A 16,381-nucleotide genomic window follows, 5' to 3' on the forward strand; every position below is an offset into this window, starting at 1 on the left:
TTTAAATGCTTCATCGGGGAAATGGTGGAGGGGATGAAGTGATGCGACCCCCCAAGCCTAGGAGATAAATAAATAAAATCAAATAAATAAAGGTGGGGTATAAATAAATCAATAAATAAATAATCATTACAGTGGAGTCCCAAGCAAAGGGAAGATTCTAAGTGCATTTACCTAAGCCCACTTAAATAACCCCTCCCTGCTAAATATGAGAATGTCTGCTCTCAAGCTAGCACATGGCAGCCCTATTTAGGGATGTTTTTAAATGTTCAGTGTTTTATTGCGCTTTTAATTCTGTTGGGAGATGCCCAGAGTGACTGGGGAAACCCAGCCTAAGGGGCGGGATATAAATTGTTGTTGTTGTTGTTGTTATTATTATTATTTACTATACGATGTTTAGAAGACATCTTACGGCACACCTGTATAGGGCAGGGGTTTTTTATTTTAAAAAATTAATGTTTCATTATGTTTATTAAATATATGTATAGCTGCCCACAATGGCTGGGGTGACCCAGTCAGATGGGTGGGGTATAATAATAATAATAATAATAATAATAATAATAATAATAATAATAATAATTTATTTATACCCCACCCACTCTGGGCGGCTCCCAACAGAATATTAAAAACATGATAAAACGTCAAACTTCCCTAAGCAGGACTGCCTTCAGATGTCTTTTAAAAGTCAGATAGTTGTTTATTTCCTTGGCATCTGATGGGAGGGCGTTCCACAGGGCAGGCGTCACTACTGAGAAGGCCCTATGCCTGGCTATTAAAATAAAATAAAATAAAATATACTAATGGGCTACGACCTCTCAACTTTCATCGGATAAATGTTGGAGGATATGCTCCCAGAATTCTCGGAGGGGAGTCCATGACTGGTATTGTCGTGCTTTGAATGTGGGGTGCGAATGTGGCCTTTGTCTCTCTCTTTCATTGCAAACAGCTTCCCCTTGCTCTCTTTCAAAGCCTTTCGCTGCAGCTGCCTGCTCCCGCTGCTTTTATCTTTCCTCCTTCATCTTTGGCCTTTCCTTCCCCTGTCAGTCTCGATTAACGGCTTGCCTGCTGGGGCTCTTGCAGCATTCGACGGCAACCTCTTTCGTATCATTTCTCTCCCCGCCTCCTCGCTCCTGACTGTTATGTTTCCCCAGCTCACAAACGATAGCCGGGGATTTCTTTCTGGCTGTTGGGAGAAAAACTGATGTCATCTTCTTGACCCTGTGGAACGCGAGGCACCGTGGCGCTGGAGAGCAAAAAATTAGTTTAGCAAAATGGGCCGGTGAGCAGTGCTAGCGGCAAGGAAGGATTGGAAAATTCATTCTTGCTCTGTGAATGGAGCCCACGTTGCGTATATCGGAAATGGAGACAAAGGCTTTGGTTAGCAACTGGATCTTGGCAGAGTAGGAAATAATCCCTGAATGTGGGGTGGGAAATAAATTTGGTTAGCTTCAAATTTCAGTGATAACCTATTGAGACCTCCGGGTATAGGGCAGTATATAAATTCTAATAATAGTAATAATAATAATAGTAAAGGTAAAGGTAAAGGGATCCCTGACCATTAGGTCCAGTCGTGGCCTACTCTGGGGCTGCGGCGCTCATCTCGCTTTATTGGCCGAGGGAGCCGGTGTACAGCATGACTAAGCCGCTTCCGGTGAACTAGAGTAGCGCACGGAAATGCCGTTTACCTTCCCGCCAAAGCGGTACCTCTTTATCTACTTGCACTTTGACGTGCTTTCAAACTGCTAGGTTGGCAGGAGCAGGGACCAAGCAACGGGAGCTCACCCCGTCGCGGGGATTTGAACCACCAACCTTCTGATCGGCAAGCCCTAGGCTGTGTGGTTTAACCCACAGCGCCACCCGCATCCCTATAATAATAATAGTAGTAATAGTAGTAGTAGTAGTAATAGTAATAGAAAGGGGACGCACATGACAACAGAGGCTAGATTAATATAAGCACAGAAACTTTGTGAACCGTCCTGAGACCTGTGGGTATAAGGCGTTATATAAATTCAAATAATAATAGTAATAATAATAATAATAATAATAATAATAATAATAATAATAGTAATATGGAAAGAAGAGCAAGTTCCAATGAAGGAAGAGTGGCTTTTGACTATGCAAAGAGTGGACTACACAGAAACAGCAAAGCCGACAGCAAAATTAAGAGATCAAAAGGATGAATCTTTCATAGAAGAATGGAGGCCTTTTGTGGACTATTTTAAAAAATACGATCGTCATATGAAATCGCGCACAGGATTCAAGATAAAAGCAGCAGAAGAAAAATGTTAGAATAATTGCAATAGAGAAACTCTGTGTAGCAGATAAAGATACAACGCAGTAGAAAAGGTCAGAGTAAAAACACTGAAAAAGTGGGAATGGGAAGTCAGTTTCACAATAATCTTCATATCAAATAGTTACATTGTTTCATAAACAATGTAACTATTTGATATTTGAAAATGTTCAAAAAAAAATTAAATAAAAAAATTATATTACTCAACAAACACAGGCAGAAACACACTCCTTGATCCCAGGAGCCATCCTGCAAAATATGCTTGCGATATCTTTAAATGTATTCAAAGGCATCGCAAACAAGCAGCTTTTCCAAATATATAGTGAAAGAGCTGGTAGCCTAGTAACCCGCTAGCAAACTATATGGCCAGGGTTACATTCACAAGGGTATAATCTGCCTTGCCTGCTGTGTGTAGGGAGGCCGGGTGAAAACCAATTATACACCTTTAATAGTTGTGCAGAAGAGGGGATTTCAGGGGATTTTTTGAGTGGCTATTAGATTGGCAGTGATCGCTGTTAAATACAGAGGGGTGGTGGCGCTTGCTCCCTCCCCCCCCCCGAAGGAGCAGAAGAGCTTGCATCTCAGAGTGAGATGCACTCTGATGCACTTCGCTTTAAAACAACCAAAGATCTGTGGAGTTTTATTTAGTGGCGCACACTGTCGGCCACCACACTGCAAGCATCTTATTTTGCTACGTTATTGGGGTGAGCCGAAGAGCTGTCGTGTCTCATTCTCTGGTGACGCAAGCCTCTATCAGATAAGTGGAAATGCAGCCTTGAGCAGCTGACTGAAAAATAGAGGTTTCCTCGCTAAATACAGGCGAGACCTCTCCGTAGTTGGTCCAGCCACAGATAGAAAGATGGATATATCTTTCTCTGATACAGAGCTGCTAAGCTGACACTCTCCTGGCCAATGAGATGATGTTGATAATGGTGATGATATATTATTTACAGGTGAAACTCGGAAAATTAGAATATCGTGGAAAAGTTCATTTATTTCAGTAATTCAACTTGAAAGGTGAAACTAATATATGAGATAGACTCATGACATGCAAAGCGAGATAGGTCAAGCCTTTATTTGTTATAATTGTGATGGTCATGGCGTACAGCTGATGAAAACCCCAAATTAACAATCTCAGAAAATTAGAATATTAAATGAAATCAGCAAAACAAGGAACTGCAAATAGAGCAATATTGGACCTCTGAGAAATAAAGGCTTAACATATCTTGCTTTGCATGTCATGAGTCTATCTCATATATTAGTTTCACCTTTTAAGTTGAATTACTGAAATAAACGAACTTTTCCACAATATTCTAATTTTCCAAGTTTCACCTGTATACCCTGCACTCTGGGTGGCTCCTAACAGAATATTAAAAACACAATAAAACACCAAACAATAAAAAATTCCCTAAATAGGGATATCTTCTAAAAGTCAGATAGTTGTTTATTTCCCTGACATCTGATGGGAAGGCATTCCATAGGGCGGGTGCCACTACCAAGAAGGCCCTCTGCCTACAATGTTTACCCCCAAGCAAGGGCAGAGGAAGAAACCAAAAAACTGTTGAATAAGATAGACTGCCCTCACGATATTACTCAACACCTTAAATTCTCCATTGTCCTATGAAATAAAATTCCCTTTTCTAGTACCGGGTTCTATAACCTGGGAATCTGCCAAGCTGGAACTCGGCTATACAGCTGCAAATAAAATGTTTTAAGTGTGTTTTAAGTGCAATATAGGGACGCGGGTGGCGCTGTGGGCTAAAGCCTCAGCGCCTAGGGCTTGCCGATCGAAAGGTCGGCAGTTCGAATCCCCGCGGCGGGGTGCGCTCCCGCTGCTCGGTCCCAGCGCCTGCCAACCTAGCAGTTCGAAAGCACCCCCGGGTGCAAGTAGATAAATAGGTACCGCTTACCAGCGGGAAGGTAAACGGCGTTCCGTGTGCGGCTCTGGCTCGCCAGAGCAGCGTTGTCACGCTGGCCACGTGACCCGGAAGTGTCTCCGGACAGCGCTGGCCCCCGGCCAATAAATGTGAGATGGGCGCACAAACCCCAGAGTCTGTCAAGACTGGCCCGTTCGGGCAGGGGTACCTTTACCTTTACCTAAGTGCAATATGCAATGTGACACTAGACTGTGATGGCAGGCCTTATGGAAAATTCAATGTATTTTTTTAAACGACAATCATAAACTAGAAAGACTATCAAATATCTGTCCTTTTCTAATGCATAAGCCAAATGGTGGGCCCAGCCCTGCGGGTGTTTGCTCATCACCAAACCTAAACCGCCACAACAAAAAATGCTCTTCTTCAGAAACTCTGGAAAAGATTCCATGAGTTCTGAATGTACTTGACTCAGGGCCTGGCACTGAAGATAAGGCGACATGTCTAAATCCTAGGGCAGCTCAGCTGCGTGGAATTCTGTCAGATTATGCAGCTCAGAGGAGAATTTCACTTGCCTCATGTGGTGCCATTAATTTGATTTCTTATCAGCGTGGGAAAACCGATGACTATCTTTGTGTTTTGATTTCCCTCCCGTTTAAATCTAATAAATTTGGATTTAATAAACCACTTAAATGTTGCTTGTGAGGCTGAGCTTTAAAAGCACATTTTTAATATTTAATATCCGGCTTCCCTCTCGGGTCATTGTTATTCAGCCCAAACAGCTATACAGTTTTATTTATCCTGTGGTCTGGCTAGACTTACAGTGTTGATGGTGTTTTTCCCCCTCCTGCTAGGTCATGCTGAACAGATAGTGAGGGAGATGGATAATTCATGTTAATAAACCGTCTCTTTTCGTTGACAGTGTTGTTCAACATTATTCTGGTGTCCCTCCCGGGGTGCCCAAGGGTCTAACCTTTCAGAGGTACATCGTGTACCTGAAGGACACACTGGGGACAATCTCTATTTTGCCTTATTAATTCCAGCGTAGAATTAGAATGGGAGGAAGATTCAAGTTTGCGTGGTGCCAGTCTGAAGGTGTGGGAAAGACACACAGGAAGTCAAAGCACTGTTGGATACTATGGATCTTTCCCCCTCAAGCAAAGCCAACTTCAACCTAACCATACTTCAGAGGTTTTGCTGTTTTGCTTCATTCTCCTTTTCAGCCTGGTCCACGGGAAATCTCTGTCTTCTGTAGCATATGTGTTATAACAGATTTCCATAAAGTTTCCATTGTTTTCTGCTACGGTAGAAAGAAAAGGGGCTGGGGATATGGGCCCAAAAGAAGTGGGAGAAAAAATGGGGATCCGTAAAGGAAGAGGAAGAGAGCAAACTCATTAATCCAGCCATCCTGATGTTGTTGGACTAAAATTCCCATCAGCCTCAGCCAAGATGGCCAATGGTCAGGAATGAGCACAGAGCCAGTGTGGTGCCAGAGCCAGTGTGGTGTAGTGGTTAAGAGCGGTAGACTCGTAATCTGGTGAACCGGGTTTGCTTCCCTGCTCCTCCACATGCTGCTGCTGGGTGACCTTTGGCCAGTCACACTTCTCTGAAGTCTCTCAGCCCCACTCACCTCACAGAGTGTTTGTTGTGGGGGAGGAAGGGAAAGGAGAATGTTAGCCGCTTTGAGACTCCTTCCGGTAGTGATAAAGCGGGATATCAAATCCAAACTCTTCTTCTTCTTGTAGTACTACAATATTGTTGTTATATATTTATTTGTACCCCGTCTTTTCCCCTGATGGGAAGCTGCCCAGAGTGGCGGGAACAACCCAGGTAAATCATCATTGTCGTTGCCATTATCACAGGGGAAAAATAACCATTAAAAACAATTAAACATAGATAGAATTAAAACAACATACTGTTACACGCCATTCCCAGGACGAATCTACCTACTGGTTGGTTATAGCATTAAAAGTGCGTTATAAAATGTGACACCAGAGGGCACTGAAGAGCAATGGGGAATCGCATTGAGAGCTATGTAACTTTTTTAAAAAAATAGCTTTTAATGGTGTTTTTACAGATCAGTGTAGATCCAGCCCCAATCTCCACAGCAGAGTGAGATTCCAGGAAGTTCTAAGTGCTTACCCAAGGTCCGTGGTTCCTTTTGGAGAATGAGGCACAGCAGAGACGGTGGTGTCTTTATGATATATGGTTTCTTTTCACATATATATACAACCTGCCATGGAGGGGTTCAGAACATTCCAAGGGGGTCCTATTTCTCCCCTAAGCACACCAGCACCCTTGCTCTGCTGCCTTGCAGCTTGCTTCACATCCTGCGTCACATTCCAGCTTCCCTCTAACTGCCCTTCTAAATCTAGAGCCACGCCTAAAACATTGGCATTGCCTTTTTAAACCAAACTCCCAGTTGAGGGAGGGAGGGAGGAAACCCACCCATTTGCAAATGAGATTTGCCCTTTCATTCTCTGTCTTGTTAATTGTTTGTTGCCCATAGGCTTACACCTCATGCATGAGGCTAGTCCAGTCTTAATTGTTTTTTGACACTGTTCAAATGCATTTTGGGCTTGATTATATTCTAACAATGGGATGTGGGTGGTGCTGTGGTTTAAACCACTGAGCCTCTTGGGCTTGCTGATCAGAAGGCCGACGGTTTGAATCCCCATGACGGAGTGAGCTCCCATTGCTCTGTCCCAGCTCCTGCCAACCTAGCAGTTCAAAAGCATGCCAGTGCAAGTACAGTGGTACCTTGGGTTAAGTACTTAATTCATTTCGGAGGTCCGTTCTTAACCTGAAACTGTTCTTAACCTGAAGCACCACTTTAGCTAATGGTGCCTCCCACTGCCGCCGCGCCGCCGGAGCACGATTTCTGTTCTCATCCTGAAGCAAAGTTCTTAACCTGAAGCACTATTTCTGGGTCTGTAAGCGGAGTCTGTAACCTGAAGTCTGTAACATGAGTCGGAGTCTGTAACCTGAAGTCTGTAACCTGTAAGCGGAGTCTGTAACCTGAGCGGAGTCTGTAACCTGAGTCTGTAACCTGTAAGCGGAGTCTGTAACCTGAGTCTGTAACCTGTAAGTGGAGTCTGTAACCTGAAGCATATGTAACCCAAGGTACCACTGTAGATAAATAGGTACCGCTGTGGCAGGAAGGTAAACGGCATTTCTGTGCACTCTGGTTTACGTCACAGTGAACCATTGTGTGAGAAGCAGTTTAGTCATGTTGGTCACATGACCCGGAAAGCTCTCCTTTACCTTATTTTTTTTACCTATGTTCTAACACTTGGGGGTCTGATCACAGCTCAAATACACACATGGGCATGGCTATCACTTCCCACCAGAGACTAGTCTATCTTAATAAGCTTTCGATGCCCCAAGCCTTAATTAAATTCTGACACTAACTTGATTTGGAATTTAGGGTGTCTTGCACCCACAAATTCATAACAACACATATATAGTCCCTCAATTCTATACATATATAGTCGTTCAACACCTGCAGCCTGATTCTTTATCTACATTGTTCAGAATACTGCACATATATGCTGTTGTTATTTCCCCCCCCTACAAATATTGGCTAGTTTATTCAAGTTCTCATTTACAATGTTGGAGTGGGAAAATGCACCCCTGTCTTTCATAAACTCTGTTTGTAGATGGTAAACAGATTTCAAGGAGCATTTGGGTGGTACACAATTTCAGTTAACAGATGGAATCCATCATAAACACTAAATCGTACACAGCGATGTTTTGGGCATAATAGAATATGTCTACCTCTAGCAAATGAGTCTTACAGGATGGGGAGAAAACAGTCAAAGAAGAAAATGGCATAAATACGTAGGCACTGAACTCAAAAGGAGGTATCTGTCTGACTTGAAAGTCAACAGGTGTGTGTTTACTTTGGATAAATCCAGTTAATTACAGGTGCAGATTCTCCTCTTTTATTGTTCTGTAGGTTTACTCGGTCCGGCAGTTAACAAGGTTTAACTGGGATTATATATTCTAAAAAGAATTCTGGGATTGGGTTATGTGCAGATTTCCATGTCTTTTGATTTCTCTGTGCTCCTTTATGTCTACATTGCATATGTACCCTTTGGTATGGATAAAACATCGCAAAAAAGCAATCTCAGTGCAGTCATATATACGCAATTGCACCAAAATTCTTTCAGGTAGCATCCATTGAACCCAGACGTTGCCTCTCAACAAACATGGAAGGGCTCCTTCCATCTGCGGAGGTCTTCTGATCCAGTGGATGAATTCTGCTCTTGGGGTGAGGAAGGAGGCCATTTTCAATCTGTTCCCTCTCTACGTCTCCTGAAAATCTGCTTTGCAGGCTTGGGGAACATTCTGGGATAATGTGGGAGCCCTGGAAGCTGCAGGGGAAAAGGGACACCTCTCCATGTTTCTGCTGATGGGAATGTCCTGTGTAGGACCTTTGCTTAAGCGGATCTGATGTCCGTATATGCATTGGCACTACAAAAAGGGGGAGGGAAGACACAAATGAGACACAAATGAGCTGAAGAAGCTTAACATGGTGGCAAGATGGACAAACAAAAAGACATACATACATACATACATACATACATAAAGGTAAAGTAAAGGGGACCCCTGACCGTTAGGTCCAGTTGTGGACAACTCTGGGGTGGCAGCACGCATCTCACTTTACTGGCCGAGGGAGCCGGCGTTTGTCCGCAGACAGCTTCCGGGTCATGTGGCCAGCATGACTAAGCCGCTTCTGGCAAACCAGAGCAGCGCACGGAAATGCCATTTACCTTCCCACCAGAGTGGTACCTATTTATCTACTTGCACTTTGTGTTTTCAAACTGCTATGTTTCGCAGGAACTAGGACCGAATAATGGGAGCTCACCCCATCATGGGGATTCGAACCGCCAACCTTCTGATCAGCAAGCCCCAGGCTCAGTGATTTAGACCACAGCACCACCCGTGACTGTTACATACATACATATCTGTGCCAAACATTTGAATTTTCACAAAACCATACAGGAAGCAAGAAGGACGTCACCAAAACACATAAGGATATACAAAACAGAGCAAAACCCCAAAGGAAAGCTCATGTCTTGCTGCCGGAATTATATTAGTGAAAACAAACCTTATCTTGGTACTTTGTATTCCAGTGACTTATATGCTGCATTTCCCAATAAATTTATTAGGTACGCATCCTTCCTTACACCTTTAATAAGAAGCTAGTTTAGGAGATATATAAAATCTGTCTCCCAGACACTGTTGCAGACTTAATAAAGGCTTGAAAGATTTCCTGTTCACAGAGATTACCTGTCTGACTTTTAGTAACAAGAATGTAGTGAGTTCTAAATCTTCTTCATTAACAATTCCTTTCAAATAAGGAGGGCACTTTTGAGTGCCAAGGGGATATAATAACCAGATATATCTTGAATTTTATTGGGCATTTCTTACTAGAATAGTTTTCTGTGGGGCAAGACCAGAATAAATAGAAAATACAGTGGTGCCTCGCAAGACGAAATTAATTCGTTCTGCAAGTTTTTTCTTCTTGCGAGTTTTTCGTCTTGCGATGCACGGTTTCCCATAGGAATGCATTGAAAATCAATTAATGCGTTCCTAGGGAAACCGCCTTCAGACCAGGTCCGGGGACAGTCTGTCCCCCGACCTCTTCTGAAGGCTGGGGGGGGGACAAGGGCTTTTCTTCCCACCCCCAGCATTTTAAAAAACCCCGGGACAGCGGAGGACTTCTCCGCTGTCCGGGCGATCTTAAAATGCTGGCGGGCGGCATTTTAAAATCGCCCCGGGACAGCGGAGGACTTGCCCCCCGCCAGCCTTCAGAAGAGGTCCTGGACAGGCAGGCAGGGGGGAGCAAAGACTTTCGCCCCCCGCCCGCCTTCAGAAGGTGTTCCCGCCCCGCCGCCCGGCTTCGGAGGAGCTTCCCGCTGTCCCTGAGATTTCCCTATGGGCTGTCGTCTTGCGAAGCAAGCCCATAGGGAAATTCGTTTTGCGAAGTGCCTCCAAAACGGAAAACCCTTTCGTCTAGCGGGTTTTCCGTCTTGCGAGGCGTTCGTCTTGCGGGGTACCACTGTAACTTTCACAGCCTGCTGCTCTCCAGATTTTTGGATTACATCTTTCCTTAGCCCAGCCTCTTCCATACAGTCCAAAACATCTGGAAAGTACCATGTTGGGACGCCTGAAAATTTCAGTTCTTCCATTCTTGCTCCATATAGCGGGTCCAATGGTCAAGAAGGCGGCTTCTGCACATGCTGTAGAGGGAAATTTTTTACACATCACATGGGAAGACAGGCGAACTAATGCCAGTGTGCTGGAAGAAGCAAAGATCACCAGTGTCAAAACAATAATTCTTCAACATCAACTTGGTTGGACTGGTCATGTTGTGCAGATACCTGATTATTATATTCCAAAGCAACTACTCTATTCCGAATTTAAAAATGGAAAGCATAATACTGGTGGTCAGCAAAAGAGGTTAAAATACTCAAGGCAAATCTAAAAAAAAAAAAGTATTATAAACTTAAACCTCCACTGCTTTGTGGGATATCTTCGGGAGATGGAAAGGCTAAGAAGTAAACTCTACACAAATCCAGAGTGGAGTCCCTAAGACAATTGGGCGGCGCCTTGTATGACCTCACTCCCAGAGGCATACTCCATTGTCTTTCGAGACAGACACATGGCAACATTTCTGCATATGTATGCAAAAAGGTTCCAACTCTTCATTTCCATCTGCAATAGAAACCAATGATAATTCTGTACATCTTCCCCATTGGAGCATCTCATTTATATAGAAATTTATGCATTGAATGTATTTATATTTATATAGGTTAATGTTTAGTACGTTTCCGAGCACAATTCAAAGTGTTGGTGCTGACCTTTAAAGCCCTAAATGGCCTTGGCCCAGTTTACTTGAAGGTGTGTCTCCACTCCCATCATTCACTGAGGTCCAGCTCTGAGGGCCTTTTTCTGGAATGAAAGTCATTCCCCCCTTCCCAAAGATATGTGTGGCAATGCAAGGTCTCCCCAGTTGAAACAGATCAACCATGCTTCATTTTGAGTCAGGCTCCAATTTAAGCCCATCCAAAGTTATTTCCAACATTTTCCCCCAATTCATTATAAATCATTTCCCAGAATGCTTTTGATATCTTACACAGCCACCACATGTGAAAAAGGTGCTTTCCTTCTCTTTACATTTCCAGAAGGAACTACTGTTCTTGGACTCCAAATACCACCAGACCCAGCCAGAATGGCCAGCTGTGATGATAGGAGTTGGGAGTCCAAGAACATGTCGGGGTCACCAGATGTAGGAATGAAAAATCACGGGAGACGAGAGAGGCAGGTGTAACATGAGGCGTCTGTCAGGGCAGGCCCTGGGAGCCTCTTTTATTGAATATTGCAAGCATTGCCACAGGTGGGCCTGTGGCTGATTGGTTGATACATACACAAAGAAACTTGTGATTGGTTAACATAAGTACAAGGCGGGGATTACATGTGAGAGGTGGGATTTACATATGATCATTTATCACTGATACATTAAAGGCTGAGAATCGGAGCTAGAACTAGACAGGCATGAAGCCTCCTAATTAAATTGTAACTAGAGATTAATATGGCACAAACAATTACTAATGATTGATCATAACATGAAACAATATAACAATCAAGTTCTGTAGATGTGGTCAGCTAGGCATGAAGAGCAGGTTCGTACAGTGTGTGCAAAAACAGAGAAAAGCCTACAAGCAAGACTTCCCAGAATGCAAGAGAAAAGAAGCAAGGTTTCCCCATAATGCAGCAGTTTTGTGCAGAAGGAGAACTAACAGTCATGTGCAGAAAGAGGACTTCCCTTTAGGGCACCATATTAGCTACCCATGGATAAATGTACGCATTTGGGCATCCTCTTCCTTACCCCAGGACTCAGGTGACCTGAGCCAACATACAAGGAATATTTACCTTGTACCATGTGTCATAGTTTGGATTGTTTTTACTTAACTTGCCTTGCGGGCACAAATGATGCAGAACACCTTGCTAAATCTTCCTCTCTCCTTGCAGGAAACCAGGATCTCTAGAAGTGGGCTAATTTCTTTGGCACTTCAGGGCACCAGGAAGTTCAGCTTCAGTGGTGGAAGACTGGAATGTATTTGGTTGTATTGTTAAAAAAGCTTCTTTCTAGCTAAATAATCTACTGATTTTTTTAGGGCGACTGCTATGATTGATGTTTTGCTGCAGAAATGAAAATGTTTGCAGTGTTTAGCTCTCATGTATATTTCATTAGCACACGGCTCAACACCTTGATCAATTTTAACTGTCTCACCAAAGGAGAAGGCACTGTTACGTAACTGCAGTCGCCTATAAAATGTTTTTGATAGCCTCTCCCGAGAGGATCATCAGCACTGCAGCGTTAGAGATAATATTCCCAGCATCTTTTAGCCACTGAAATTCATGTTTATGAATGAGGCCGAAAGCTGGGAGAAATGAACGGGGAAGCCACAAAGATCTCGACTCAAACGATGTGGCACACTCTGGAATGTGACAAACTGATAACAAAAATATGCTTCCCAGCCAGCTTTTGGTTATTTTCCCTTTAGAAAAGCAATATGTACAAAACTGAAAAAACATAGACATTCAGAAGCCATGCATAAGTTAGATATGTATTTCATTTCAATATATGGAGAAGTTTCTTAGGTGTATTCTCTTTTCTGCTTTGCAAGCAGCATCCCCACTCAATGTGTTTAGGACTACAGTTTCCATCAGCTGCAAGCAGCACATCCAAATCATCTGGAGGGCAGCAGATGTACGGGAAAAGTAAAGCTATATCCAGCCAAAAGTTCCTTTTATTGCACCGGAGTTTATCCAAGAACTCGTCAAGCTTTTGCAGAAAGGGAAGCATGATAACTGCTATCAGAGCTTTCTATGGCAGTCAACTCTGTTGTATGTCTTTGTACCATACTTGCAAACGTTCCTTACAGGGATGTCAACTTGAATAAAACATTGGAAAAATGCCCGGGAAGGCCACCACCTTCCCAAGACGTCTCTTCGGTGGTCACTCTCTGGATGTAAATCTTCCTCAGTCCAGAGAGACCGGTGATAAGCGACCCCTCCCTCCTGAAAGGAGCACGCTCGTCTTCTGGCATCTCATTGCAGAAGAAAAAGACAATCAGTAGCTATAAACAACTTTATTTACGGTCCATATATAAAGAGAACCCACCAGCATGTCTGCTCTCTCTCAGCAGCAGTACAGAACAACTTCTCACACAGAAGTGAAAGTAACTTCTTCAGCAGTATCCAACCGTACTGAGACTTCCTGTCTCAATCTCTCAGACACTCACATGATATAAACAACCAGAGTGCTACTTGCTGAGCAGCTGGTGAGATAAAAATCCTAACAGGTAAGCTGCCCCCCCCAACATAATCAATCACATGATACAACGCACACACACCATTTGAATGACAATGACAATCAACCTGGGGGGCCTGGCTCCCTCAAATATTTTTTGGGGGCGACGGCGAAGGGACCTTGGCCCCTAGGAGCTGGCTCTATGATTTCTTATGACCTCCCAGCACTTGTGGTTCGGTGGATCAAACTCAGCATTCTGATACTATTTGAGAAAGATGTAATCCGCATAGAAATTGATATTGAGCTGTTTCACATATGGGTGAACATCATTTGATCTTCTCAGTGAAAATCTACTCACTATTGATCCAGGGTAGATTCCAATGTATAGTTAGCAGATTCCCCCAAAATAGACCGGAGGCAATTATATTTCATCCAGCAGAGCTTTACTGTTACTGAAGGCAAATGAGCATAATGGTCACAAATCCAATACAGTCGTACCTCGGGTTAAGTACTTAATTCGTTCTGGAGGTCCGTTCTTAACCTGAAACTGTTTTTAACCTGAGACACCACTTTAGCTAATGGGGCCTCCTGCTGCCACTGCGCCGCCGCTGCACGATTTCTGTTCTTATCCTGAAGCAAAGTTCTTAACCCGAGGTACTATTTCTGGGTTAGCGGATTCTGTAACCTGAAGCGTCTGTAACCCGAGATACCACTGTACATTCAGGATTGGCACTGTCCATAAGAAATCCAGTTGCAGCAGACTTAACTTAAACTTACAATAGCTTATAATAAGTCTAAACCTTAACACTAAGTGTGCTATGTACAGAACACCACACCAGATGGAAGAGAGATAGAAAGAGAAAGTGTGAAACTCAAGCTCCTTCTGGCCTCTTATTATAGTCAGCATGACCTTGACGAAGAGATAACAGAACCAGTTGAAACCAGCTGTACTCAGCTTCTCTGAAGGAATAACCCAAACATCAGGAACCTTCTGTTTGTTTGTTTCACACAGAGAAGCTTCCAGAAGCTTCCAGAACCCTCTTGAATTACTTAGAATAGGAAAAATATCTACACATCAGATCAATACTTTCTGCAAACTGACAGATCTCCCGTCAACTTGATTATCCAGACTTTGGGAGCTGTTTTACAATAACACAATTATCACTTGATTACCTGAGGAGCATTCATGCTGGCATGATTGCTCATCATAGGATGACTCAAACTTCAAAATGCCCACTGATAGACACCCTAAGGAAACAGTGGCTCCATAGTTGCTGGCCATGGTACTTAGGAGCATGGAGCTTAGAAGTTGAAGTGGGAAGCTGCAATCCACCCACTCACACACAATGCCCCCCCAAAGTAGTGTTGTTCTGAGGGCATTGTTGGGGGGGGGGATCCATTGGGAAAGTACCGTGGAAACTTCCCTGATTGTCCCTCAGGGGTGTTGTATGTCATTAAAGGGACGCAGGTGGCACTGTGGTCTAAACCACTGAGCCTCTTGGGCTTGCTGATCAGAAGGTTGGTGGTTTGAATCCATGCAACAGAGTGAGCTCCTGTTGCTCTGACCTAGCTTCTGCCCACCTAGCAGTTCGACAGCATGACAGTGCAAGTAGATAAATAGGTACCGCTGTGGTGGGAAGGTAAACAGCGTGTCCATGTGCTCTGGCACTCATCACAGTGTCCTGTTGCGCCAGAAACGGTTTAGTCATGCCGGCCACATGACCCAGAAAGCTGTCTGTGGACAAATGCCGGCTCCCTCAGCCTGAAAAGTGAATTGAGCGCTGTACCCCATAGGCGGCTTTGACTGGACTTAACCATCCAGGGGTCCAGGGACGTCACATTGTGGCGGCAGTGTGGTGGTTCTTCCAAGGCCTCTCCGGGTCTCGGAGATTGCGTCCGAGACCTCGCAAGACCTCCGAATGCGACTTCTGGTTTCCCCCAGAAGTTGCATTTGGGGGCCTAGCAGGGCCTCCGATGTTGTCTGGGAGGCCGTGTCAGGGCTCCGACATGACTTTCAGTAACCAGAAGTCATGTTGGAGCCCCATGTTGTGGGTTCCCTCACACCCTTGTCCCCCTAGACCTGGCGTCGATGCCATCCACATAGTTCCACCCATTGCTATTTTTCTAGAAAAACAGGTGCCAGAACTCACCATCGTCTCTTTGAATGGCAATGGCACCCACCTGAGAGGTGCCAGAACTTAGTTCCTGTGAGTTCGTCCTGGGGGGGGGGAAGGCATTGGTTCCACCCAGAATCAAAACCAAGTGAGGCATACCTTGGAATGGATGAGCACTGGGCATTGCCCTTAATCACAACTGCTACATACCCACTAACTCCAGTATTAGATATTCAGGGGGGGGGGGAGGAATTGTACTTACACCGTGCAGTCTTGTCTGTCACAAGAATCAATCGATATATTACTTTGCAGCACCAGAGTCCAAAGTAAAAAGGTTGAGGCATATTTCAACACAGTTGTCTTTTCTTATCTTCTGGCGAGAGACTTTTCTTGTTGAGAGGACTTCTCAAAGAGCTGTCAAATTAGTAACTCCGGCCACAGGTTAAGCCTTTCTAAAAAACAATTCCAGCTATGCCTTTCCTACCAGGGTGCCTTCAGAAGAAGATGGGCAGTGTGGTGTGTGGAAACTATGATGATTTCAATTTATATACAGTACCTCCCTTTATAAAAAGATCCCAGGACGGTGTACAACATTAAAAACACATTTCAGAACATCAATGATGATAAAAACATAATAAAAAGCATACTAACTAACGGTTGCAAGAGCTGTGATCGACATCAGTACTTTTGACTGATCTTCCCTGAAACTTATGTTTATGCAGTGTTCTATACTTACTGAATTTTGGGAGAATGTGCTGGATTGTATAACTATGACTGTTCA

The 16,381-nt window shown here is 43.9% G+C and overlaps 1 long non-coding RNA gene across 1 annotated transcript; it reads left to right on the forward strand.

The window, feature by feature from the left end:
* Positions 1 to 8,321: 8,321 nt before the first annotated feature.
* Positions 8,322 to 12,194, forward strand: LOC309528370. Its single transcript, XR_014217717.1, has 3 exons — positions 8,322 to 8,434; positions 11,355 to 11,448; positions 12,002 to 12,194. It is a non-coding gene; the product is annotated as an uncharacterized lncRNA (long non-coding RNA).
* The last annotated feature ends 4,187 nt before the right edge of the window (positions 12,195 to 16,381 follow it).

The sequence above is a fragment of the Podarcis vaucheri genome, assembly GCF_965113315.1.
Source record: "Podarcis vaucheri genome assembly, chromosome: 3".
Lineage (NCBI taxonomy): Eukaryota > Metazoa > Chordata > Lepidosauria > Squamata > Lacertidae > Podarcis > Podarcis vaucheri.